Source organism: Podarcis raffonei, chromosome 9 (genome assembly GCF_027172205.1).
Source record: "Podarcis raffonei isolate rPodRaf1 chromosome 9, rPodRaf1.pri, whole genome shotgun sequence".
NCBI lineage: Eukaryota > Metazoa > Chordata > Lepidosauria > Squamata > Lacertidae > Podarcis > Podarcis raffonei.
This window is the reverse complement of record NC_070610.1, coordinates 31069824-31095158: the sequence shown is the minus strand read 5'-3', so window position 1 is coordinate 31095158 and position 25335 is coordinate 31069824. Positions and strand designations below refer to the sequence as shown.

Below are 25335 nucleotides of genomic sequence, written 5' to 3'. Positions count from 1 at the left end.
ACTACAGATTGAGCTGGTGTAATGTTACATTGCCAGAGATAAGACTGACCTGGGATTGAGCATAGGATTCTGACTATGTCTAGTTCCTCAACTGCCACACTGGATTGCCACTTAATTTTTTTACCCTTAGGCTTGTACAATTGTAGTGGTATAATGGTTGTGCTGGCATAATATAATTCTGGTGCTGCATCAGCATAAATCTCCAGTGGACGTGCATTGTATCATATCTGCACCAACTCAGGGATAGAATTGCACTTAAACCCCACACACATCCAAAAAATGGTTGTTTCTTTATCTTTCTTTCTTTTTAACAGTCTACTTGATGTGATTTGGGAGGATTTAATGGCTAAACCTTCAGCTCAGAATGAAAGGAAAGTGAAATGGCTCTACTATAGCTTTGAATATTGAAAGTTTTTCTGATAGATTAAAATAGGCCTCCATTAGAGGGAGTTATACATTCATCATTAAATGTATCTGAAAGGTTTTCAAAACATCATAGGTGCTGTAGATTATCTCTTGGCAGCTGCAGAGCATTTCTAGAATAAATTCTACTCCATTCTGTCCCATAATACTCAGGGTAGATCTGAAATGCTCCCTCCACCCCTCGCTTACAAGTACCATGTTCACATTTCTGCTCTAAACATTGAGAAAGTACAAAATGATTAAAAGATGTTGCATTATATTGCATTTCTGTATGCTATTAGTGAGATTTAGAGAAGGAAGGTAATATTTTAGTCATCTTCCTCCTCCCTCCTTTCTTTGATTTGGCCATGTTACTTCTAGTCTGGTTATTTTAGGAAATGGCTACTTTGCTTATATTCCCAAAATAAGATTAATAGCTGCAAGTGCAATGTAATATCAGTGGGAGCTGATCATGGCCATACCCATTCCCACAAAGTACTCTCATAAAGTTTAAAAGAGCAGACACACAGTACACCAGAATTATTTTGACACCCTGTCAGAAGCTGCCCCACCAAATCCCTCAAACTTATTTTTTCGTGGTACACTCTTCTGAATTAAGGCAAACATAGGCTGAGCAATTCACAGGAGTAATTCAATTATAGCCAGCAGTGTAACCTGCCTGATGTCGGTGACCATTATCCTAGGCAAGCTTAAATGCATTGCATTTCCAATCCTCTGGTTCCGTTGTGACATTGCTTTCTGTTAGTTGCCTTGGCTGCTAGTGCTAAAGAGGAAAGTCTCCTACTTGAAAATATAGTATAAAACTAGCCTGAAGGAGCAGGTCTCTATGTGCATTAATATGCAATAAAACACTTCAAGGTATGTTGTAAATGTACTGGTAGGTGCATTATAGCACTCAGGCTTGTGCCTAACAGCCTGCCTAAAAACACATCTATCACTAGGCTGAAAACATACCCATTGAATGTTAGCTTAATGTAGATGGTTCTGGTTGTGCAAGAAGTAGTAGCTGTGAAATATGGAATACATTTCCTTGAGTTACAAAACTCTTTTCCCTAGAAGTGGAAATAAATTACACATTTCACAGCAATTCATGTTACAGTTCTCTCTTCCTCTCTCTCTCTTTATAAATACGAACCAAGAGCATTTATTTATATATATTTTACTTTTTTACCATATTAAAATTGTAAAATTGAAATTGTGACAAAGGTGGACAGAAATTGATGATCACATTTTGGCAATTGAATTGATCATTGAAATTGATAGGTCATCAAGCATTTTAGGATTTTAAGAGGTGGATGTCATGTGACATAACTAGGGCTCCAAATACTTTTGGGGCCTCCGGAAGTGAAAGGCATCAAAGTGTTTCTAAGGTTGCAGGCGCCAAGGGATTTGGAGGGAACAGTGCCAGGAAGGTGTATTTGTGGTTCATCGTGGAGCAGGGAGACAAGAGGGAAGCAGGAGATGGCCCATAAACGATGGAGGCTTTTAGGACATTGAGTAGGAAGTGAATAAATTGCTTTGGAGTTTTTGAAGCATGACAGGCAGAAGAGTTGAGAGCAATGGTGAGATAGTTGTTACATTAGAAGACAGGTGAGTATGTTGCATTTCAATGGGGAGAAAAGTTAAAGCATTTCAGAATGGTGTGAAATGGGGAATCTAGAAATCTGTTTTTGGCCTTAACAAATAGGCTTCTTAAATTAGAAGAGAGTGCATGAAAAATTGAAACTGGTAGGTTACTGGAGTGATCACAAAGCTCTATAGAGGCAGGACAGAAAGTAAGTGTGCACAGTTCAAAGAACTGAAAACTTATGGCCAAAATTATTGAATCATTTTCCAACTATCTTCTGCATACTAGGCAGGCAAATATATAGTTTTAAAGAGCAGCAGCTGCTGATCCAGACCTTGGCTTCTATAATGTTCAGTGCAAATAACACCAATGTTAGGGTTGCCATATGTCCTCTTTTTCCAAGACACACACTCTTCTTCATGGGTAGAGTCGTCATAGCGATCCATAGTTAAACGTAGAAGTTGGCAAATGTATCCTCTTTTTTGGTCTTCAAAATACGGTAGGGCTGCCAGACGTCTGGGTTTTTCTGGACACGTCTGGGAATCACTCAGAAAAATCCTAGCGGATTTTTGCCGAATTGATAAAATGTGTGGGAAGACCCAGACGTATGGCAAGTCGGGCTATCTTTATTTTTAAAATCTTTTAAAAAATCAAAAGAGCCCCAAAACAAACAAACACCTATATGGCAACCCTATAAATATCAAGGTTTTACATGGAAATTAAAGGGAAATGACTATTGTATAATAGTTTTGAAAAGCACGTCAACATACAAAGTCTATTCAAGCATTTCTAATGGCAAGAGATGTTTGAAATACCTACTGCATTAGAGAGAATAGAGTGGATTTTTCCTTTCTCTGAGAACTTGTACACTTTTACAGATAGGGCTGCTTTGTTGGTGGTCTTTACCAATTCTTGTTGGTTAAGTATAATGTTGTTTCTTCAGGAAAGCCAATTTTCTGTGCCAGACCACTATACAAAACCATATATTATTATTTCAGGATGTCTGCAAATACCTTACTGTGGGTGGGATTTCTTACAGTTCTGTGCAGACATGTTAGGCTGCCTCTTCTATTTTTTATTTTATTTTCCATTTTCAGATAAATCCCTTGTTGCTACATAAGCATCAATTTCTAATTAAAAAATATGCTACTTAAACAGAAGGTACTGGCACTATAGGAATAAGAGCCAAAAACTTAAGTCCAAGCCTCCAGGTCACTTGGAGGCTGTTGTATTATGGAGATTAGACAGTATGGAAGCACTGCTGGCTGTAGCTGTGTAGGCAACTGGTTCCCTGCCAGATAAAAGCCAATGTGCAGCAGCTGCTAGCAGACGAAAATGTGAGAAAATGGCAGGTTATGAAAGAGAGAGCAAGTGGACTGATGGGATTCCAGTGGAAGAATTGTAAAAGGTTCCCCCCCCCATGTCGGGCCAGCCGTTACAAATGGCGCTTTTCAGCATAAAATAAAGACGCAGAGAGCTAGCTTATTTCCTTGGACTGATGGAGCAGCTCTTTCAGACATCTTCTCCTCTCCAGTCCGTTTTTATTACCCTTTGTTCTCTCCAGCCGCATGGCTGCATCCCAGTGTCTCATGTTACCTCATCCGGCCAAGCTTAAACCCACCCACACCATATAGGGTCAACACTGCCCAGAGGAAACACAACTCCTTTTAAGGTCAATACAATCCCAATACACTGTAAGACACAGACATGCTGGTCACTGGGTCAGCAAGACACCAGGTGGCACTACAAACCTCGGCCAGGGCTTTCTGGCTCCCACCCTGGCTCCCACATGCCCTCTTTCTTTATATTTTAAGCATAATCATATATATCAGTACCAATACTTTGTCGAGCGTGATAAGCGACTCTTTTGACACCGGAAGCGGGCCGTGGACTGGAGAACCATGCAGTACATACAGAATTTAAGAATGAATACATTGTATATAGCAACACAAAATAATGCAAATAACTACTATAATAATCACTATAATCAATAAATGTCGAAGCCAACTTCCATCTGGAAGCCAAGAATATAAGAATTCTGATTCCATGCTGCATGGTAGGCTTCCTTTCTAGTTTATTAGCCATGCACTGGTGTCACTTCTATAGCACTGAGATTGGTCACTGTATGTTCCTGTAAGAGAACAAGAGCTATTAAACATGAATTTCAATGTATATTGACAGTTTGGATATATGCCCCATGATTCTTTCCCTCTTTAATTTGAAACTAACTGGGGGCAGGCATACATACCCAACATTTAGAAGCATGCAATAAACTAGTAAACTTAATCATAACTTGTACAAAAATATTATTCCTCCATATCTTTTGATAATTTTCACCCTTAAAGTCCCATTCAACAACACTGTTCTTATAGTTCGAGAGTGGCTGAGCCGTGAATACTGCCAGCCAGTGTAGGATTCAGGCAACTGCTGCTTGCTAGCCAATAAGGTGAAATATGGTGGTTTCAACTGGACCGTGTCGTCTGCTTCTCTTCCTTGTATAATGGTGCAGCAAAGGATGGCAAGGCAAATGGTTAGGAAGCACTTCTGCAGTTGAAACCCATAAAGGCTTGTCCTCGATGTCCACTGCCGCGTACCCTCGTCCCCACGTGATCAGCGGGACAGGTCCATGCCATGCGGGATCAGGCAAGCGTCTGTACACCACCAAGGGGTGGGGGAGTGCCTCCTTCCTAAAATGCAATTCCGCGGGAGTATGGGTCCTAGTATTTGGATATAAGGATGGTTAAACACAAAAAGAACTTGGTGAACAGCTGAAGGAATGAGTGCTGTTGGATGTTTCGGCCGCCAAGCTGTTTTAGCAATAGTGTTTTGAACATCAGGTGCGCTCTTTCCACTATCGCTTGCCCTATGGAGTTAAAGTGTATACCATGAGTTAATTTCACATTCCACAACATACAAAATTCCGAAAATGTTTTAGAAATATATGCTGGACCATTATCAGTTTTGATACGCGTAGGTTTACCCATGACTTAGAAACAGCGGATAGTGTGCTGAAGTAAGGCTTGCAGGGCAAGAAACAAGGAAAACAAGTCAGAATCCAAGGAAGGAGTTATATAAGATATTGGTAAAATAGCAAAAAGCGATATACATACTGAGTATCCACAATAAGATTGAAAGAATGAGTAGAAAAGGATTGAAAGGCAAGAATCACAGCTGCTAGCTCTGCTCGCTGGGCAGAAGACTGTGAAGAGGTAAATAAACTTTCCCATTTTCCTCCCTCCTCCCACATCACCACCCCCATACTTCTTGTTCCATCTGTGAAGAGGATTAATGCAGAGGGGAGAAGTGTGAGAGACAAGGGGTTTGTCAAATCATAAGTGACTTGTGTCAGAAATGTCAAACGGTCATCCTTTGGAGGATTAAAAATGATGACCTATAAAATCAGCCAAAACAATTTGCATGGCAGCATTTGTGATCAATAAATGCTGCTGTTCAGTCTGTGAAAATGGCATATAAATTGATGCAACATCAAAACTGCTCAAAGTTATAGCACGTGAACGTCCTTTGATAACAATTGTCTGATGTGGATTCATTTGCTGAATAAATGTTCTTCAAAGGGGTATGAGGTAAATGTAACCATTCTATAATGCAGATAGTCTTCTTCTTGTCCGTCTGAGCATATAAATTTCCTGTTGGCAACAATGGTGTAGCAAATATTGCCAGATGCAGCTTGTGTTCAGCACCTCTAGGTGGCGCATGCGGAAAGGTTTCAATGCTTCATTCACAAAATTTTGGCAAAGTGTAGGGGAGTTCCACATGCTGTTGTGGCAGAACAATCCACTGATATCACTGGGTGGATTGCAATTTGTTATATACTGGCAATGTAAAAGCAAACTGTTCCTGTCTGCTGGATCCAGTGGGATAAAGATGTTTCAATGTAGCCAAAAGTTAATTGTTCAGAAATAAGCTGTTCAGAAACGAGATGGTGCCATTGCTGCGGTTTTTTCTTTTGGTGGAGGCCACTGTTCTACCCACACTGAGGTATCAGTGATCTTGGTTTGCCATGCTGGAAATGTTGTATTCATGGCTACAGGCTGGTTTTTATCTTGCGCTGCTGCCAGCAATTGAGCCTTGTGGGTGGCTGTACCAACAGACTGACAAATGTGTAGCATCGTAGCTGTATCAATGGCAGGAAGGTGTATTATCGGGCGCAACGCAACCTTACAATCCTCAGTGGCATTTTCAAAGGCCAATTGTTTGATAATTATTTGTTTGGCTTCAGGATTTTCAATTTGGCTACTCACTGCTGTAATCAGCCTGTCCATAAAGGAAGGATATGATTCTCTAGGTTCTGGGATTTTTCTCATTGCTTGTTTAGCAGCAAGAGCTGTATCCCTCAATAAGATCTGCAGCAGTGTGGCTTGTACTGAAGCCTGAGCAATGGGGCCATGCTCCATCATAGCATCCATCACATCTGCGAGGGTAGGATTAGGATTTTTTCCTCTGATTTGTTGCAGTAAAGCAGGAGCATAAACACCACAGGCAATTTCCCATTCGTGAGCAAACAATACACCAGCTGATGGGGGTAAAACTGTACGTGCCAAAGGCTTGAATTCATCTGGAGCCAAAAGCTGGGCTTGAATTCCTGCTGGAACACCAGGGAATGCCTTAGTATCCTGAGTTAAGTTACAGGCAAATACTGCACGTTGCAAAGGGGTAGCTGCTTTTGCTGCTGCTGAAAGAGCAGGATCATTTCCAGCCAGACCACGGTATTTTTGCAGATTTGGGTCTTCTGGTGAGGAACTGCAGTCTGGAGGTTTGGGATCTGGGGCTGCAGCAGGCAAAGCAAGGGCTGGAACACATGGCAGGACAGCAGGCTGAATTAAAGAAGCTGAAGCTTGTGTTGGCAATGCAGCTATGGAGATATTTTTTGGTGATAAAGAACCCATAGCATATCGAACCTTGCACCATGCATTTAAATTCCGTACACCAATGCTGGGAAGCCCATGAAAATGTGTTCCAATATCATCCCAATGTTTTAATTCCAAAGTTCCTTCTGCAGGAAACCAGGGGCAATGTTCATCAATGCACAGAATGAGCTGTATCAAATCTCCCTCAGGAACTTCCAATTTGTTGCAGGAGAGGAGAAATTTTAAGTCTTTTAAAAATTTCTGTTGGGGAGTAGTTAAAGAGCTGCCCATTTTTCTAAAATCAATATTTAAGGGATCGACTAACCTTGGATCCGTAGATGAATAGCGCTTGCAGCCTTTTCCAGGCGAGGTAAGTCGATGAATATCCACTGCTTGGATCAAAAATCTTCTCACAGTCTTGCCCAGACTGTTTGCTTCAATCTTGCTTCTTTAGCTCTCTTTTAAAAACCTCAGTCGTATCTTTTATTCAGCCTCACACGGGGCACCACTTGTCGGGCCAGCCGTTACAAATGGCGCTTTTCAGCATAAAATAAAGACGCAGAGAGCTAGCTTATTTCCTTGGACTGATGGAGCAGCTCTTTCAGACATCTTCTCCTCTCCAGTCCGTTTTTATTACCCTTTGTTCTCTCCAGCCGCATGGCTGCATCCCAGTGTCTCATGTTACCTCATCCGGCCAAGCTTAAACCCACCCACACCATATAGGGTCAACACTGCCCAGAGGAAACACAACTCCTTTTAAGGTCAATACAATCCCAATACACTGTAAGACACAGACATGCTGGTCACTGGGTCAGCAAGACACCAGGTGGCACTACAAACCTCGGCCAGGGCTTTCTGGCTCCCACCCTGGCTCCCACACCCCCATACTGCCCTGAGCCCGGTCTTGGCTGGGGAGGGTGGGGTATAAATAAAATTTTTATTATTATTATTATTACTATATGTAGAAGTCAGAAAATGCATTTGGACTACTGCTGTAATTTATTTTATTTTATTTTAAATATTTTTATTGAAAGTTTTCAACATAGCATAGAAGAAAAACCAAACTAATCTAAATAAAAAGAATAAAAGAAGACAAAAAGAAAAATAAAGACATAAAGAAGCAGGAAAAGATGAGAAAAGAAAAAATGAATGCAAAAGCTCTTTCACAATTATATCAAATCCTTTTTACCATGCACAGAAAGTAGACCTTTCCACCTGTTACCTGGGAGCATATCTTTCTTCCCCCAGTCTCCCACCCTTGGAGAGCCTTTCTACCCTGCCTCTCACACAGAGCCCCTCCTCTTCGATCTGTCACCTTCCTATGTATATTTTCATTAATCCAATTCTAAGAGCTAAAAACAAAAGCAGATAGCCTAAAAAGAAAAAAGAGGGGCTTCCGATTCTCTATTTGTCAATTACAGTATATATAATAACAATCATTCAAAATATTCAAAGCATTCACCACAGGATAACACAGAGCTGTATATTATATAGATGCTTATCAATCTACCAAGCATAATTCTTCCCTGGCATCACAAATTCACCTTTTTCCACTCAAAAAGTCCAGAAGTATGGTAATTCTTAAATTTTTATTCTCCAAGATTGTTGAATCCCAGTCCAGTTGAATAAATTTCTCTCCAAGGATTCCATCTTGATACTAGTCCTTCTTTTTCTGCTTTTTCCAATTCTTTCCAACATCAGTCATCAGAGGCTTAGAAACTTCTTGTCTTGCAGTTGTTTTCTTGAACTAAATTGTCTTCTGCCCTCGCCTCCTGTCTATCCCAATCATAAAGTCCATCAGCAAACCAGCTTTCCTTGTTTGTTTTGGTCTTTCAGGCAGCTGCAAGGCCGATGTCTCCTGTAGCTCCTGTAGCTACATTCCTGCAACTCTCATATGGCAGGTCCTGGGCATTCTCCTGTTCAAGAATATTTCTCTTGAAATTTTATGCATTTTGGCTCTTAGTTCTACAAGCTACTCATTCAAAATTTGCCTTATGATGATCAGAAGGGCATTCAACCCTTCTGTGACGTAGTGGCGGGCACAAAATTGTTAGGGGCACAAAATTTCAACACCTAGTGCAGCCTCAGCACAGCTGCACACTTCCGTTGCTGGGCTCCATTGAAAACATGTTCTCAATGGAGAGTTGAATGCACATGTGTACTCCATCCATTTCCCTCCCTCCCCCCCCCCCCCCGCACAGCCCTGGGCACTAGCAACCCATACCATGCCATTCAACAATATTTTTGCCATGTTTCTGTTGGTGTTCTATCTTTTGTTGGTGTTTCCCTTCATTATCTTCCTTCCAGGACTTTAGTTATGTTTACACATTCTTCCTTCAGATAAGGACAGGCTTCTATTTTATCTTGGTTATTTTAATCACCACATAATTATCTCTGCCAGTGGGAGCATGGGCAACAGATAACTTAGTCTGCCATTTTCCTCTCTGGAAGTCCTGACTACTGCTGAAATTTCTTCAGGATTCACACTGAGGTGTCCATTTCTGGAAAAGAAAAAAACCATGATTCCAAAAAGCTATGTTGCTTTTTCTTCTGGGAAGGAATTAGCTTGTTCCCTCCCCCATGGTAACACTAAGTGGGTGGATGTTTTTAAATGAAGCAAACAAATTTGTAATATACCTGTATCATAATGTTATTTTGCATTGAAATAAATGCCTTTTTTTGCAAAATACTATGCTAATCTTGAAACTTTTAAGGAATTATCACAATTACTTCAAGTTTTAGATTCTTAATTCTCATTTTAAAAGCAAGGTGGCATCACACAATTTGAATCTTCCTAGTTGAAAGTGTGTGTTGATCTAAGACCCTAAAGCATGGACTCAAGAAAATAATTTGTCCTTAAGCACTTAACCAGCAGTCCTGTTTCATGTTCCAATATGATAACAAAAGTATGTATGCTTCATTTGTACAATAACTCTCTTTTATTAAACTTCTGATGCCTGTGTGCCCTTTTTCTCTGAAGTCCACTGATTAACTGATGCTATCTTCACTTGTGCTCAAAGCCTAGGGGCAATTAGCTGATTAAAACTGTTTTCAGATCATGAAAAACATAACTGTTCAGGTTTTAGTTTTGGGATATGAACTGAGTGAGTTTCTTTGTATCATACATAATATGTTTTGGGGGATGGGGGTGGTTGTGATTCAGACAGATCAACCTCATGTGAAGAGGCTGCATCCTAATGTTTTAATGTTGTATTTTAATCTTTTTTAAAATGGTTTTTTAATCAACTTGTTTTTATTATTGGTTGTTAGCCACCCTGAGCCCAGTCTTGGCTGGGGAGGGTGGGGTATAAATAAAAATTTAGTAGTAGTATTATTGTTATTTGAATAATGTCATTAAAATCTGAGACATTAGTCACATTGTCATTAACATATTATAAATGTAACAAAATTATATGGGAGCAGCATGTGTCTATGGATATTACAGTAACCAGAGTAGAATTCCTGCTTCTTTGGGTAGGAGAAGGCATTTTGGCTTGGGTGGTCGCATATACATCCTTTAAAAAGAAAAAATGCATCACCAAAGAAGTGTACATATCTGCGCATATATATATATATATATATATATATATATATATATATATGCACAAATTTTGAACTAATAATATAATAGAAATACAACCATAGATGTAAAGTCCTGCATTCCTGCTCATTGTGCTGTCTGGATCCAAATTGTTGATGAGCAGCAACAACAACCCTGCTCACTATTCCTAGATTCTCTATCTTTAAACTTAACTTGGAATCATAGAGTTTGAAGGGCTAGACAGTCATTCACATAGAAGACAGAGGTGTGCCCTCTCAATTTTGTTTTATTTTTAAGGAGTAGGAAACATGGCTCTCACATTTTAAAAAATAAACTAAAAACCCAGTTCTGTCATTTTATTAAAAAGTATCCGGTTTCAAAAAATTAAAAAAGAAAAGAAAATATTACTGCTCCCCACATCCCTAAATTTGTAATCTGCTTGGACAAATAGTTTTCAATCTTGTCCAATTAGGCCTGCATTACCTTCATCCTGGGACACGGGTGGCGCTGTGGTTTAAACCACAGAGCCTAGGACTTGCCAATCAGAAGGTTCGCGGTTTGAATCCTCGCGATGGGGTGAGCTCCCGTTGCTCGGTCCCTGCTCCTGCCAACCTAGCAGTTTGAAAGCACGTCAAAGTGCAAGTAGATAAATAGGTACCGCTCCGGCGGGAAGGTAAATGGCGTTTCCGTGCACTGCTCTGGTTCGCCAGAAGCGGCTTAGTCATGTCGGCCAGTAAAGCGAGATGAGCACAGCAACCCCAGAGTCGGTCACAACTGGACCTAATGGTCAGGGGTCCCTTTACCTTTACCTTCATCCTGCATGATGATACCTTCCATTTTCAAAACAAAACAAAACAAAACAAAACACCCACCATCTTTCATTTCTTCTGCAGTGGAGCAGCTTCTTCCTTCTGTTCCTGCACTGACAGCTGAAAACAATTAATTTCACTGTTTTCATTGCTTTTTAGTATTTCCCTTACCCACCTTCTCTGTCTTAAGTGTGTGTTTTTTCTTTTCAACTTCTGCGTCCTCCATCTTTGCTATCTAAAAGCTTTCTTTTGGTGAACTTGTAACAGCTTAACTCTTGTGCAGTTCTTCAGTGACAATTGGTTTTATTTTTCAGAAAACAACCCTTTTAGACATTGTTTATGGAATATTACAGCTTCAGTGAAACACTGCTCTACCTTCTGAACTGCATCTTCTTTGGTCTCTCTTTCTATCAAAGTCTTTCATCACTATGTAGCCTTTTACTTTGCTGAAGTGCTATGCTGGTTTCTTAACATAATTGTTAGGCAAATTACTCAGGTGGACCAAGTGCCCTAGGTTATTGTCTGATGATTCTTTTCCCTTCATGTTTGTTTGCATTTCTAGGAGCAGGATTTGTAGAATTTTGTAATCTGAAAAGATGTTTGGATGGGGTGGGGATGTCCCATTGCCAGTGAAGGGCCCTGCTTGCACCTGCTGAAACTGCAAGCAGGCAGAAGCTACTCCTGACAAGTATACTCATTGGCAGTATGTAAGACACTTGAAACGTGGCATGTATGGAGCAGGGAGGGGCATAGAGATGAGCCAGCCAAGCATCCATCGGATCCTAAACTAGCCTGGAGCTAGCACAAACAGTATCAGCACAAATACTGCCCACCCACCTTTCTCTTTGGCTGGCAATAGCAACAGTAGCTTTGCTGTCCCATTCAGCCTTGCTGCTCCCAGATGGGAGTTTGGATTCCACCATCATTGTTGGTTGTATTCATCATTAGAGTTAACAGGCATATTCCTGATAGTGCACTAGTGAGGATAAACTTTTGGTAAATGGAAAGAGTCTAAATCACCAGAATTTCACACCAAGAGAGAATTCTTAAGGATCTATGCATTTTAATTTGCTGGAGTGTCTGGATCAAAACTCCCAGCTAGGAGCAGTGAGGCTGAATGGATTTTGTAGAATACCCATTTGGTTGAGATTAGACAGGCCCATTTCCTGTTGAATTTCAGGTACCTGACAAGGACCTTACCACTTCAGCAGGCATTTAATAAAGTTTTGTGAATTATTGTGATTCATTTTACAATTTTATGTATGCTTCTTAGATACTACAGTAATTAAGTGTTGTATAAATACATTAAATAAATATGTGGGGAGGCAAACATCCCAGGGTATGACTGAAGTTCACTGATGGTCAGAACTGTCGCCTGCCCATCTCCCTGGTACTCTGAATACACAGGCAGTAGGTGTCTGCTTCCACAGTGAATTACGGTATAATTTGTATATTCTGGAGATAGGCTCCACCACAAGACAGACTATCATATCCCTTTTTTAAATTTAGTTAACTTAGCTGTGTTTTATTAAGCATGAAGTACTCTGGTTAATCCTTTTAGGAAATGCTGATCTAGCAGAGGGGGAGGCATGACAAAATGGGAAAGTGCCACCCTGTGCCTGCCCCTGTCACCCCCCATCAAAGCCTTGCTTACCAGGGGCGTGGGGCGGTGGCTCCTAGGTTCCAGTGAGAACTCCTAGAGCTCTGCAAGAGCTTGCAAGAGCTCACAGGGCTCTTGCCAGGTCTCACCAGAACCTTGAAGTTGCCACCACTACTTCTCACTTCTATGGCAGGGGCAACCTGTGGCATTATTAATGATTGGCTAGAAACACCAAGGAAGTCACTGTCAGTATATCAGTCACATATAGATCCAAGCTTGGTAATTTCTATTTGAAGTTGACTCTTGGCATCCTTTGGTATTGTGTATATTTTGCATCAGAGATGTCTAAGAAGAAAAATCACACTGAAAAGCTAGGCATTTCAAACAGATACTGCCAAGAAAAGGGTTCAATAAAGCCCACAGCACAGAGTCTTTGAGGAGCTTGGGGGCACTGAATCAGAGATTCACCTCTTCTTTTGCTCTCAGAATGGGTAATAACGAAGCTGAACTATTCCGAAACAAGCCAAGCTGAAAGGTCAGTCCCTAACTATTTCCCTCCGTCTGCTCCAATTTGGAAGCACGGCAGACTAGGCTCCATACATGCAGTGTTTGCTTCAGTGGAATCCTTTCCTGTACTGCTTCATTCCACTGACTTTTCACTTGGAACACTGTGGATAATTGGTGAATCATTCCGTAGAAGAAAATTCCTTCCTCACTTTCAGATCTCGGTATCACAAAGTGCTTTTGAAATTTCCAAACTCAGTGGGGAACTAGGCTGTTTTTCAGGGAAAATAAGATAACTGCCCCACTGTCTGTATTTAAGCCTTTAGCTGTACCTAAAGGGTTCACTGGATCATAGCCATGGACAAAAGAACCACTGAGTGAATGTAATTTATGGAATGCAACTGGTCTTTTACTAGTACTGGGAGGTTGCGCTTGGAAATTCATCTGGAACGAGGCCTCAGCACAGGGTTTTTAAAAACCAGATTTCCCAACTGCACAAATTCCCCATCAGATACTCCACCCTAAAAAAGCCAAAATGAACACAAAGCATTCTTTGCTCCTTGTTTACATCCTGTGGCTTCTCCACAGGAGTCGTTATTATCTACTATGCAATAATTAGCAGGACGATCCAATGGCCCTTGCATTGAGGTAAACTCCAACTCAATGGCACACTTTTGCAAGGGCTACTGGGTCATCCTGAAAGTTATCTGTCCAGTCCTGCTGCCTCATCAACTTTGTGCTGCCAACATTGGTGTCTCTCAAATACCTGACTTCTCCAGTTTTCACCAAGGATGCCTGTTAAGCACAGCTCAGCTGCTGGCTTAAACTGGTCCATTTTATGCCACAGTCAATAGGACCTGCTCTGCAGACTTTCAATGCTGATTGCTGTTAACTCACAGAAGAAACAAGACAACTCCTGACACCATATGGTATTATTATTTGGGTGTCTTATTGTCCAGCCCTTCAGCAGAACTTAGCCCTGCTTCTACTAAGTTCTTATAGTGAAGATTCACTGTTCATTCTATCTCAGTTTAGAAAAATATTGTAGGATCAGTAAGAACTCTTTCTTAAGAGCCAGCAGGTTCCTTCTCCTTCCTTCTCCTACATTTCCAACCATCTATATTTCCCAACTGCGCACAAAAAGATCCCTGTCTCAGCAACAGAAAAGCTAAAGAACAGGGAGAGAAGATAGCTAAAGATAAGTGACCTAGAAAAGAGAGGATGAGCAGGACTGATAGATGTGGTAACAGTGGGCTAGATGGTCTATAAGCCTGGTTCATTTGTGCTCAGCAAGCACCGGAATACAACTTTTAGAGGAAAGGCCATGGCTTAGCGGTAGAATGCATTCTTTGGCTCCAAAAGGCCCTAGATTCAGTCTGTGGGATCTCCCAAGTAGATCAGGAAAAGACTTTTGTTTGAAACTCTGGAAAGCTACTGGTATATGGTATACACAAATATTGAGGCAGATGGACCAATTTTCAGACTCAATAGAAGGCAGCTTCATGTGTTCTTATATGTTTAATGAAAAATGCATCCAAATACACTTTCTCATCCACATTCTGTTCTGATTAGTCAGCTATATGCAACTGGATCAGGGAAGGGAGTTGGCCTGATTGACCATTTTTATACCCTTGTCATCGCAAAAAACATTTCAGAAAGGGATGCAAAAAATAACCAAAAGATGGGACACAGTGTTTGCGCTCTCTCTCTCTCTCTCTCTCTCTCTCTCTCTCACACACACACACACACACACACACACACACAGAGAGAGAGAGAGAGAGAGAGAGAGAGAATTGGTTTTATATCATTTTATTTGCTTAGGATTAGAATGAGAAATAGGATCATGCTAGTTAAAGTTGCTGGTTAGGAGGGTGATCACCCATTTGCAGAACAAGGAAACATCAATCAGTCCAGATAATAACTAGGAATATTTGTGGTCTAAAATGGATAGTCTTATGGACTAAGTAATAGAAATGAAATGAGATTTAATAATACAAATTAGAAGAATATTAAAACAAAGTCTTTGGGGTCCCTTGGGAGCTAATAATGAGCATTTTTGTTATCTGCTGGGAACTGGAAGCTGGGAGCAACAGGAAAAGAGGAGACCCAGGGTCTTGGTTAATCACAAAAGGATTATAAGCTATAACATTAAAAAAAGCAACAAATACGTTTCTATGATGTGTTAAGCATAACAATTTCAGTAGAAATTGGAAAATATTAATACCTCTGTTTAAGGCACTGTTTTGCCAAACAGTGTCAAGCCATTCAGGAGTGGGGGAAATGTTCCGCAATCTTTTGCATTCCTTTAGCACCTAAATTCTGGACATGTCTGGTTAATTGGAAAATCTTGATTACTGACTTCATGTGATAGGCAGTGAATTGTTTATAGCAAACCAGCTGCTACAAAACCTGTATTGGGACCAAGTCTGTGGCATTGGTGGTATGACAATGACTCTTGATTGTGCTGGGCCAATTTTCTTACCAGTCTGGTAGGATTTTGATACTAAACAACTTATTTGACTTGTTCACCCCAAATGAGAAATCTCAATTAATAAATTTTCTAATGTAAAATCTAATCATGTTGTTCCTACATGGCTCCCTAAAATCTAATCTAATCATGTTGTTCCTACATTATATGGCTCCCTAAAACTTAAGATAATATGTAATTTTCACTTGGGACTGCAACTGCAAAATCTAAGTATTTCTGCATAGGCATGTCTCTTATGTATGCCTCCACAGATCTGTTCGCTAGGAAGAGGGCCCCTCCTCAGTGCCACAAGAACCTCTTCTTCCCATCTCCCTATTCGGAGGAGAGGTAGAAAGGTTTCCTATGTTATACAGCTGAACTCTAGAGCAAGCAGAAGTGATTTTGCTACCTCAGGAACCCAGAGTATTAAAAAGAAATTCACCTCACTACTCCATGCCCCTGAGCTTTGAAGCAGATAGAAGTAGTGTGAGAGACCTGCCACTTCTAAAGCTCAGCATAACATGAGAGAGGCTTGTGCTTCTCTCCACCAAATTATCTTCATGCACAAAGGATGTGGTGGATTCAATGGTGACCAACATTTATTGCTTACCTGGTAACCCAAAGCAAAATTTGTGGATCCCTAATAAAACAACTTTTTGGAACAACCCCCCCCATAAGATGGTAATCTGACACTGAAAGCCTTGAGCTATCCTTTGTCAACAAATGCTGTATTGCAGTGTTATTTAGTCACATTGGTTCTCAATTTCTATGCATAGCAACCCCAACTTGCAAATCTTTATTTACCCCACATAATTGTTTCTACTCTTTTCCAACATCCAGCTTACTAAATTAAAATTTACCTTGTGGTCATATAAGCAATAAGCAAAATTGAATGTGAGCTGGCTGCTAAATAACAGCACCCTACCAGCAAGAGCTATACATCATGCAGGAGAGGACCTTTTCCATGGGGATGCCCTATATATGGAAAACCATCCCGTCAGATGTCTGGCTGGCACTGATCCTGTTTATATTCCAGTACCAGCTTAATATATGGCTGGTTTGGTCAACCGTTCATGGATTATTAATTGTTCATATTAGAATTGCAACCATTCCTTAGTTGTTATGCTGTTCATTGATTTTTACTTGCTTTCTTGCTAGTATTAATTGAAATGATTGCTTGCTTTTATTGCAGTTTTATTGTACCCCGCCTTGGAATCATTACTATGACAGGTCATAAATACTCTAAAGAAACTATATATGTGGTTGCAGTTTCAATTTCTCCTGGGCAGTTTGTGGATTCATTATAAAATTTAATATAGAGATGTAACGTCAAGGATGTGGTCAGTTATTTAAAATAAATATGTGAAGTTCCTTTCTCATCTCCACAACTCTCTGCAAAGTGCACCTCTCCACTTTGCCTATTCCTTCTCCCAACTTTTTCTCTTCTTAAATTTCTCTCTCTGCCTCTTTCCTTTTTTCATCATTTTACTCTGCTACTCTTTCTTCCACTACTACCCCATGACAGCCTCCTGCTTCCTTCTCAGAGCCCTTTTTAGGGCCCTACTTCTCCCCCCCCCAGGTCTTTGTATCTGCCCCATTTCTGTGTAGGATCTGAGCAGTGCAGCCAATGGTATCTACATATTTCTGTCTGCCCTGACTCTTAGTGACATTAGGGAAGCTTCTTGTTATTTAGTGCAATACAGATGTTCATGAGATGGAAAAAATATTGCCCACTCTAGAGTACTGACACAAAATGGAGTTTATCATCAAAACCATGATGCAGTCTTAAAAAGAAACTAGAGTTTTATATTCTAGATATTCTATCTCCAGTGTTACTATTTATTTTACTATTTCATCTTCAACCAACAAGCTTTAAAACAACAAAAGCAACCACCACATTTTACTTGCATGACAAGGAGTTTGGAGACACACGCATGCTAATTGGCTTGATCCTCATTATTTGAAATTAAAATGTCATACTTTCCTTGGGAGAAGGTGATGTTGCCCTGGTACTTGATAGCCAAATTAAAATAATTGGGTCGTTTTAATTTTGCCTGTCTATATTTTATAACTCTGATTGGACAATAAATCTCTTAATACTTCTGTATTATTTGGAAATAACAGTGAGTATAGAGATTATAACTTCAAAGTGATTATGACTGGAATTTTTTCTAGCTTTTGGTGTTTCTTATTACTGGTTTTGCTTTAATTAGTTTAAAGTAAAGTTGTGATTCACTATTATTAAAGTGGACTCTGACTTTATTTATTTTACATCTTTCATATAGAATATTGATGAACAATATATTTAGTCAGCAATAATTTGAAATATTTGAGAATTATTTTGGTCATATTTAGTTTCTCTTCAGGATACAGATCTAAAACAGAACCTTTCCAGTAGGCTTAACTTAACTGTATAATATATAAATAATATAGAATAGGAAACTATGAAAGCAGATGGATGTTTGAAAATGGACCTTGAAGATGATACTGTGATATGATGATCATAGCAACTAAGGGGTGGGGGGGATGAATGTAGTGGAGACATTCTGAATTGGCAAGAGCCAAGACCAACATGCAGAATGTTATAGCAGCTGAGATGAGGTGCTGTTGTTGCGTGAGCAAGAGGAGAGTCAGGATAAATATCATGGGTTTACAATTGTCTGTGTTGCAGTCCTTTAATCCAGTTATGCAGGCATGTCCAGATGGCAGCTGCTTGCTGCATTGGTGGAAGAAAGAGTCTAGAGAAAGGCAGGTCCTCATACTCTCCTGTGCTCCAAGCAGGATTCAGCTGTATAGGCTACTCACCCTTCCTTAAGACCCCTCTTGGGACTGGTTTGAGACGCAGGTTGAATGCTATGTATGCACCTGGTATGCAGTAAAGGAAAAGGGCAGTAGCTAAGTATGGAGCATGGAGAGACCCCCAAGTTCCTGGCATCTCCATATAGGACCAGTAAATATCTATTTCTCAAACACTGGAGGATGCTAGTCAGGTTCTTATACTTCCTACGTTCCTGTAGTGATGTAGATTTGCTGAATATTCATAAAGCTGGGTTTCATCCAGGTAGTGCAGGAAATAGCTGTGCTGAAACATTACATTTGATAGACCTTTTCAAACAAAACAAGGACATATCTAAACAGATTTTTAAAAATGCGTCTGGAAATGGTGTGTTGTGGTTTCTAGGACTGTGGGCCGGAGCATTGTGCATTTTTAAAACTGCAAAGCCCTTTAAAGCTGTTGTACGCTTCTATTTTTACTGGACTTTTTAGATACTGTACTGCAGTATTGTAATGCAGTTTTGTACTTTTGCTTGTGAGCAAAGCAGATGGGTGTTTATGGTGCAGAGTATAGAATTTAGAAATAACTGTGGAAAGGGGACAAAAGTGAAGTTCCATGTGTGAACGCAGTAACTCTTCAACAAACTGTGTAAAACAAACAAATGCGTAAAAACAAACAAACAAAAAAACCTTGTCTTCCTTTACATGGAACAAATTCAGTGGAGGTAGCTTGAATTTCTTGTGTAAGCTGCTTGCCCAAGAAAAATGGCTAGTGTGAGGTCTCTGGATCATTACCTTCCTGCATTCTGGCCCAAATACTCCGTCATCTTCTGGATAGATGTGTGTGTCATTATGAGAATTAAGCACACATGGAAAAGGCAAGTGGATCCCATCCTTTCTCTCACGCATTCTGCATTCCTTTACAATGCAAAACCTGGAAGTCCTTGAAAATGCTGCAGGACCATAGATGCTCGCAACATGTTTGTATTAATCACATCTCGTTATGGCTGTCTCCATCTCGACTGGAAAGCTGCACCCGAGAGGCATCGTTTTAAGAACTGACAGTCGTGTGGCATGTTCCTTCCTATCCCCGGTTTCAGGGACTTCTGCGAGGCACGCCAATGTGGAGAGCAGCACGGGCTGCTACAATTTCAGTCTTGTCAGGAGAAAGATTCTTTCCCGACAGTCCAGGAATTGAAGCGCTCGGAAGGAAGTAAATCTTTCCATCTAGATGTATAACGCACACTCGGGGCTTTTTTTAATTTTATTTTTTTTAAGCGCCCGTCATGATCAGCCAGATTTTATGCTCTCTCTCTCTCTCTTTTGAACTGCCATAAATAATATATAATAACTCCTTTCCAAATCTTTAAGGCTTAATGTGCTGTCTTTGGAAAAGCTGCTGTTTTGATGCTGCTCGTCAGCTTGGCAGCCTAGGCTGGCTTGTGTGTGTGTGTGTGTGTGTGTGTGTGCGCGCGCAATACGTTCAGGGGGGGGGAGGCACTCTGGCGTGGTACGTGCCGGGAACAGCGACAGAGCGCGAGACATTTGTGGCCATCAGAAGTGATTTAAGAATCGCCCGAGGAAGCGGGGAGGCTGTGGCGAGCCGCGGCCTCGCAAGGGTTAAGGGACGCCTCGCCCGCCCTCCTTCCCCCGCCTGGGTGTAAACAGAGGAGCCTCAGCCTATCATGTCTGATTGCTGCTCGGTGCCTGAAGAGAAAGCCAGGCTCGGTAACATGATACATTCTAGACTGGTTCAACTTGGAAGCGCTGCGCTCGGCTCGTCGCGCCCAGACAGCGGAATCGCCGCCACGGGAAGGTGGGTGACTGCGAAGCGACCCTGTTGACCTTACAAGCCGAGGCGGGATAAAGTGCGATTTCTCACCTCGAGTGGAGCCACTTAGAAAGATTTCAGGCAGAACCGCCAGCGCTGCTCTAGGTAAATGTAGCGGAGTTTTCCTCGCTCCGCTGCTGCTGCTTTTCTGTACATCGCTTGCTCCGGCGTTGCAATGGGAGGGAGGAGGCTCCGCTTCTCTTTGAATCGGTGCGGAGAGGCTATGCTGGCGTTTGAAACGAGGTGGCTTTCTTTAACCCCTCAAGGGCTGAGCTGGCGAAGGCACAGGCTGAACTTTGCAAATCGCTTCTGCCTGCCAGATGCAGTTGCAAGTAGCTGTTCTCTTGCGAGCGAGCCTATTGTCCTTAACAGCACTTTGAATTTCATTCCTGGGCGAGGATGGGGTTCCGTCTGCCTAGATTGAAATTCACAGTAATTCCTTTTCGAGCTTTAGGAGTACCACGTTTCGCCATCCTTGCCTTTTGATGTAGCTCAGATTTTACGCAGGACTCCTCCAGGCTTTTGGACTTGATTAGTGCAAATCTACCGTGGCATTCTGAAAGGGCAGGGTATAAAATATTTCTAATTATGGAATCACCCGCTTGTGAGAATAGCAGACCTCATGTATGGCATTGGTTAGCAGGCTGGCTTTTCTTGAAAAACAAAGTCCATAACGACAGAGCTAACTTTATAACTGCAAATGTAGTGTAGCTTAAAACAGCATGAAAGCAGGCTGGATTGATTTAGAAATAATTGTTAAATGTTTCCTGTAAACTCAGGATTACTCTTTGACATTTATTACGGTATCTGGAAAAAATAAGGCATATCAGAGTTGCTGTAAACAGTTGCACATTCCAGTGCTTTTTATTTATAATTCTAGCTCCTTTTCTTTCATATAACTAATACATGATATACACAGAATATATGACTGTGTTACAAAGTCATTCTGTGTTCTTAGAGCTTAATATAATCAAATTCATTGCCTAAAGATGGTGTAGTTGAAGATTTGATCCCTTTCCACTGAAGTGGAAATACTTTCAGTAATTGAAAGCAGATTCATGTCTGGAGTTCTACAAGCCAAGGTTTTCATTTTCAAAAATAAACCTTTTGTTCTCCAACTTTAAATGTTTGAGTGAAGCATCCAGAGACCACTGTTTGCTTATTGTCTAATGTGGTAGTTAAGAGCTATTGGAAATACTTTAAGGGAAATGTTTATTAGAATTCCACTTATTTTGGACAATTCTTGGGTTTAGCTTCACTATATATAACATGTTAAAATACAGAATGTTTTTTATGAATTCTGTTTTTTACATGCACATTCCATATTTCATGCACATTCTGTTTTTACATAAGCATACAGTGGTGGCAGTTAATACATTTCTTCAACCTTTAGCTAATACTTCAAGCTGATTTCAAAACTGAGGTGTGGACTGGATCTTGAGGAACTTTGAAGGGATAGTGGTCTACCTCACCAAACAAACCTGGACAGCTGCTCTTTGTTAACTTTGTTTCCGTTTTCTGGCTATCATCTTCAAAAAAATTCTTTCAAGAATGCTTTTAGTCAATTCAGGAATGGTTGGGTGGGAAATAGACATTGCGGACCTTCAGGCAAAGACGGATCTGCTACTGACCTGGTGAGGAAGTAGAAGACAAGGGAGATAAATAGTAGGACCTGCCTTACCCTTGTAGGCCCTTTAAACAGCAAAATAAATTGACTGAAATTATATGAGAAAAGTTCCCAAGGATTGGAACATCCAGCACTGCATACACATATCTGTATATATCTTGTACAGCATTCACAGCATATCATTTGTATTGATTGCCTGATGGAATGAGTCAGTGTTACCTTTTGATCTTTTTACAGACTGCCATTAAGGTGAGTCAGTAAATGTGCATATTTGTATTAATGATAATGTAATTGCTCCTAAAAACCATGGGGTGGCCTGTCATGTTCAATTTTTGTAGATTTTTGAAATCACTTTGCAAAACTATTGAAAACTATAAGAAAAACACTCAGATGTATATATGTTAATTCCACATTTTTGATGTTTATAATATATTAAGTAAAGCTATTATACTTTTTAAAATAATTATTTGGCTCATTTCAGAAAGGTGATTGGGCTAATTGTTACATAGTGCAGTTTCCTTTTTTCAGATAATTTCATAAATTAGCAATTCACATTACAAATCTCTACAGTTTTGAGGGGGGAAGCCTATGTAGATCTTTTAATTAATTAGCTGTTCGTTATTATTAACACTAAAAGTTTTTGTTTTGTTTTCTTCCCCAGTTCAGATTTGGACACAGAAATTTAAAGTAATTTCAGTTTAAAGTGGAAAGAATTTCTCTTCTGAAGTGATAGTAGCTGTCTAAATACAGTGATCCTGATAATTAATGGTGTATGACAGATTACATGCTTTATGCCAGGTATTCAATTCTTTAGAAGATTCACAAGAGAAGGGTTGCTAAGCACCCATCACTACTGCAAGTAATGTAAAATGACCCAAATTAAAGAACCTATTCAGAGCTTATTTTTGCATTTGCTGAAGTGCATTTCAAAAGATTTAACAAGACTTATACAATTAGCTGAAAAAGACCCCTTTTCAGCTATGATCAGCAATTAAAGGATCAGAATACAGAACTTCACATTTTGTTTATAACTTTTCCTTTTCCTTTTCAGCCCATTCTTTGAACTAAACAATGGTGACTAGCAAATTTAACCAACCTTTCTAGAAATAAATGCTGATGCCGTGTATATACAGAATACGATAGCCTGAATTCGTTTCCTCTGAATGGGAACTTGGGAACTTTGTTTTCCTTTTCACTGTAGAAGAGTTTTTTATGAGCACAGCCCACTGTAAAGTCTTTTTGAGACCTGTTTGAGCCCCATTGAAATGAATAAGAGCAGCTCAAGAACAGGAGTAGAAGGAGTAACTGGAGATTGCATCTTGTTTTTGCAGCAACATACAAGCCCATTCTTTTATTAAAGGCTCCATTTAAATATTTCTATACAGAGAAATATGTACAAATTGCAAATGAATTGCACTACAGCTTTAGTTTAAAAGCTTGTTGATGGGAAATTTTGATTATATTTGTTTCCCAACCTTTTTTTAGGCCTGCATCCTAATGAGCCTCCTTTTTCTGAAAACAGGAAACTAAATCGAACCTATTCAATAGTTGGATTAAAATATTCACAGTATTTAAAGGAAATTTAATTAACCTTTCAAATTTTCATTACTTACTAAGTACATGAAGTAACAGTGCATATTTTCTCTTCTTTTTTTTTGGAGAAAGGTCTGTGCATCAAAATGGCCAGATGCATTCTGTTTAGAGTTGTAAGTGCAATATGGCAGAACAGGCATAAGTTCACAGTGAGCAGCATTAACTCCTGTGTTTCTTTTATTTAAGGTACTTGCAGAAGCTGCTCTCTATTTTGAACTCTGTAACTTGAAAGCTTGCATATGCCACCACCTGCAAAAGTGTTGCCAATGAAGGGTATCAGACTGGATTGTAATTTTTATTCTCCAGAGTCATTATGCAACAACTACCCACACCCAAGCTTTTAGACAATATCCCCAAACAGCTAGGTGGGAAAACAAAACTGGAACACCATTATAAAGTCATGTGAAATAGGTGGAGCTTCAGCTTTGGATCATAATCATAGAAAAGTATTTAGGGATTCTTATTGTTGTACAACACATATTAAGCACCACTTACTTTAGTGGTGTTTATTACTGAGTGAAATATATTTAGAATAAGGGTGATAGTAGTTGATTTGTGTGATTTCAGTAGGACAAGATTAGTGTGTCAATAATAGATACTTGTTTTAAAAAGTGGTACTACAGATCTCCACAGTACTTTGTAAATGGACAGCAGTTTCACTTTCTAAGTTTTATAACGATAAATGGCATGCCTTTCTACCAATTTTAATTTTATTTTAAATGTAAGGGGTAACTGTAAAAAACAGACCATTTTCCAGTGCAATCCTATACATGTCTATGCAGAAGTAAGTTCCACTAAGTTTGGTTAGGCTTACTCTCAGGTAAGTATGTATAGGTTTGTACCCTTAATCCTGGAGAAACAGGTGTAAGTAATTACAGACAGATCTAGATCTTTTCTCACACACACACACACACAGTTTTTGGTATTACTTTTTTCTTTAAAGAGCAGTCCGTCCCCCCCGCTATGCACAATGCTTTTAAACATTTTCTGAAGTTCAAAAATATTTGGGTAGGAGGCAATCATTTGTGAAAGGAAGGCAGGTTTATTAACAGATTCTAACTTAAATGTTAGCTCAGTGACCATGTTGGCTATGCTGCTGCAAAAAGTGAAAAAGGAAGTGAACTTTAAATTTTTTTTTTATTGCAGCTTTTAATGTCTCCTTTTTCATTGCATTGATTTCACCTCTTTATTTAGTAGTTCTTGGGTTCTTTTTCTATCAGACTTTGCGGACATTCATTTAATAATTCAAGCTAGTTAAAATTTGATTGAAAATTATTAAGCTGCAACCCTTGCTGGGTGTATGAAATTAGTCATGTGGCACACTGGTTTGTACTATAATTTTTTAAGAACCCTGACTAACAGGGTTTGTTTTTTGTATGTTGAAAGAAAAAGATTTACTAAGAAAGTGAGAAGCAAGTGTTATAAAGCCTTTTGCAAATGGGTACATTTTTATTTTAGACGAAAGAAATAAATGTAGCTGTCCTGCAAATTTCAGTTTTAAAATGAACTTTTTATTGAAAGTAGCCATGCCCAAATTGTTTGTGCTAATTTTTGCAGAACACCTCTTTCAGTCATAAACTGATTTTAAGAGGAGGGGAATGTTGCCCGGGGAGCTGTAAAATGTAGTCTGGAAGACTTTTTACCACTCTTTCTTTTTAACTAAAACAAAATCGCCTTATGTAACACAGTTGACATAGTTAACCTTTTATAATTATTTAACCATTATTTCA

General features: G+C 39.8%; 1 protein-coding gene across 21 annotated transcripts in view; it reads left to right on the top strand.

Annotated features, from left to right (window-relative positions):
* TENM3 (teneurin transmembrane protein 3) overlaps nt 1–25335 on the top strand; it is a 1264592-nt gene that overhangs the window by 1022126 nt on the left and 217131 nt on the right. Inside the window, exon 1 of one of the 21 annotated variants that reach the window (XM_053402568.1) lies at nt 20191–20370. The exons of 18 other annotated variants lie outside the window; for them this stretch is intronic. The gene's annotated coding sequence lies outside the window, so the exon portion shown is untranslated. Of the gene's footprint in view, nt 1–20190; nt 20491–25335 lie in introns of those variants that run through there. 2 more of the 21 variants (XM_053402567.1, XM_053402571.1) reach the window with 2 other exon arrangements.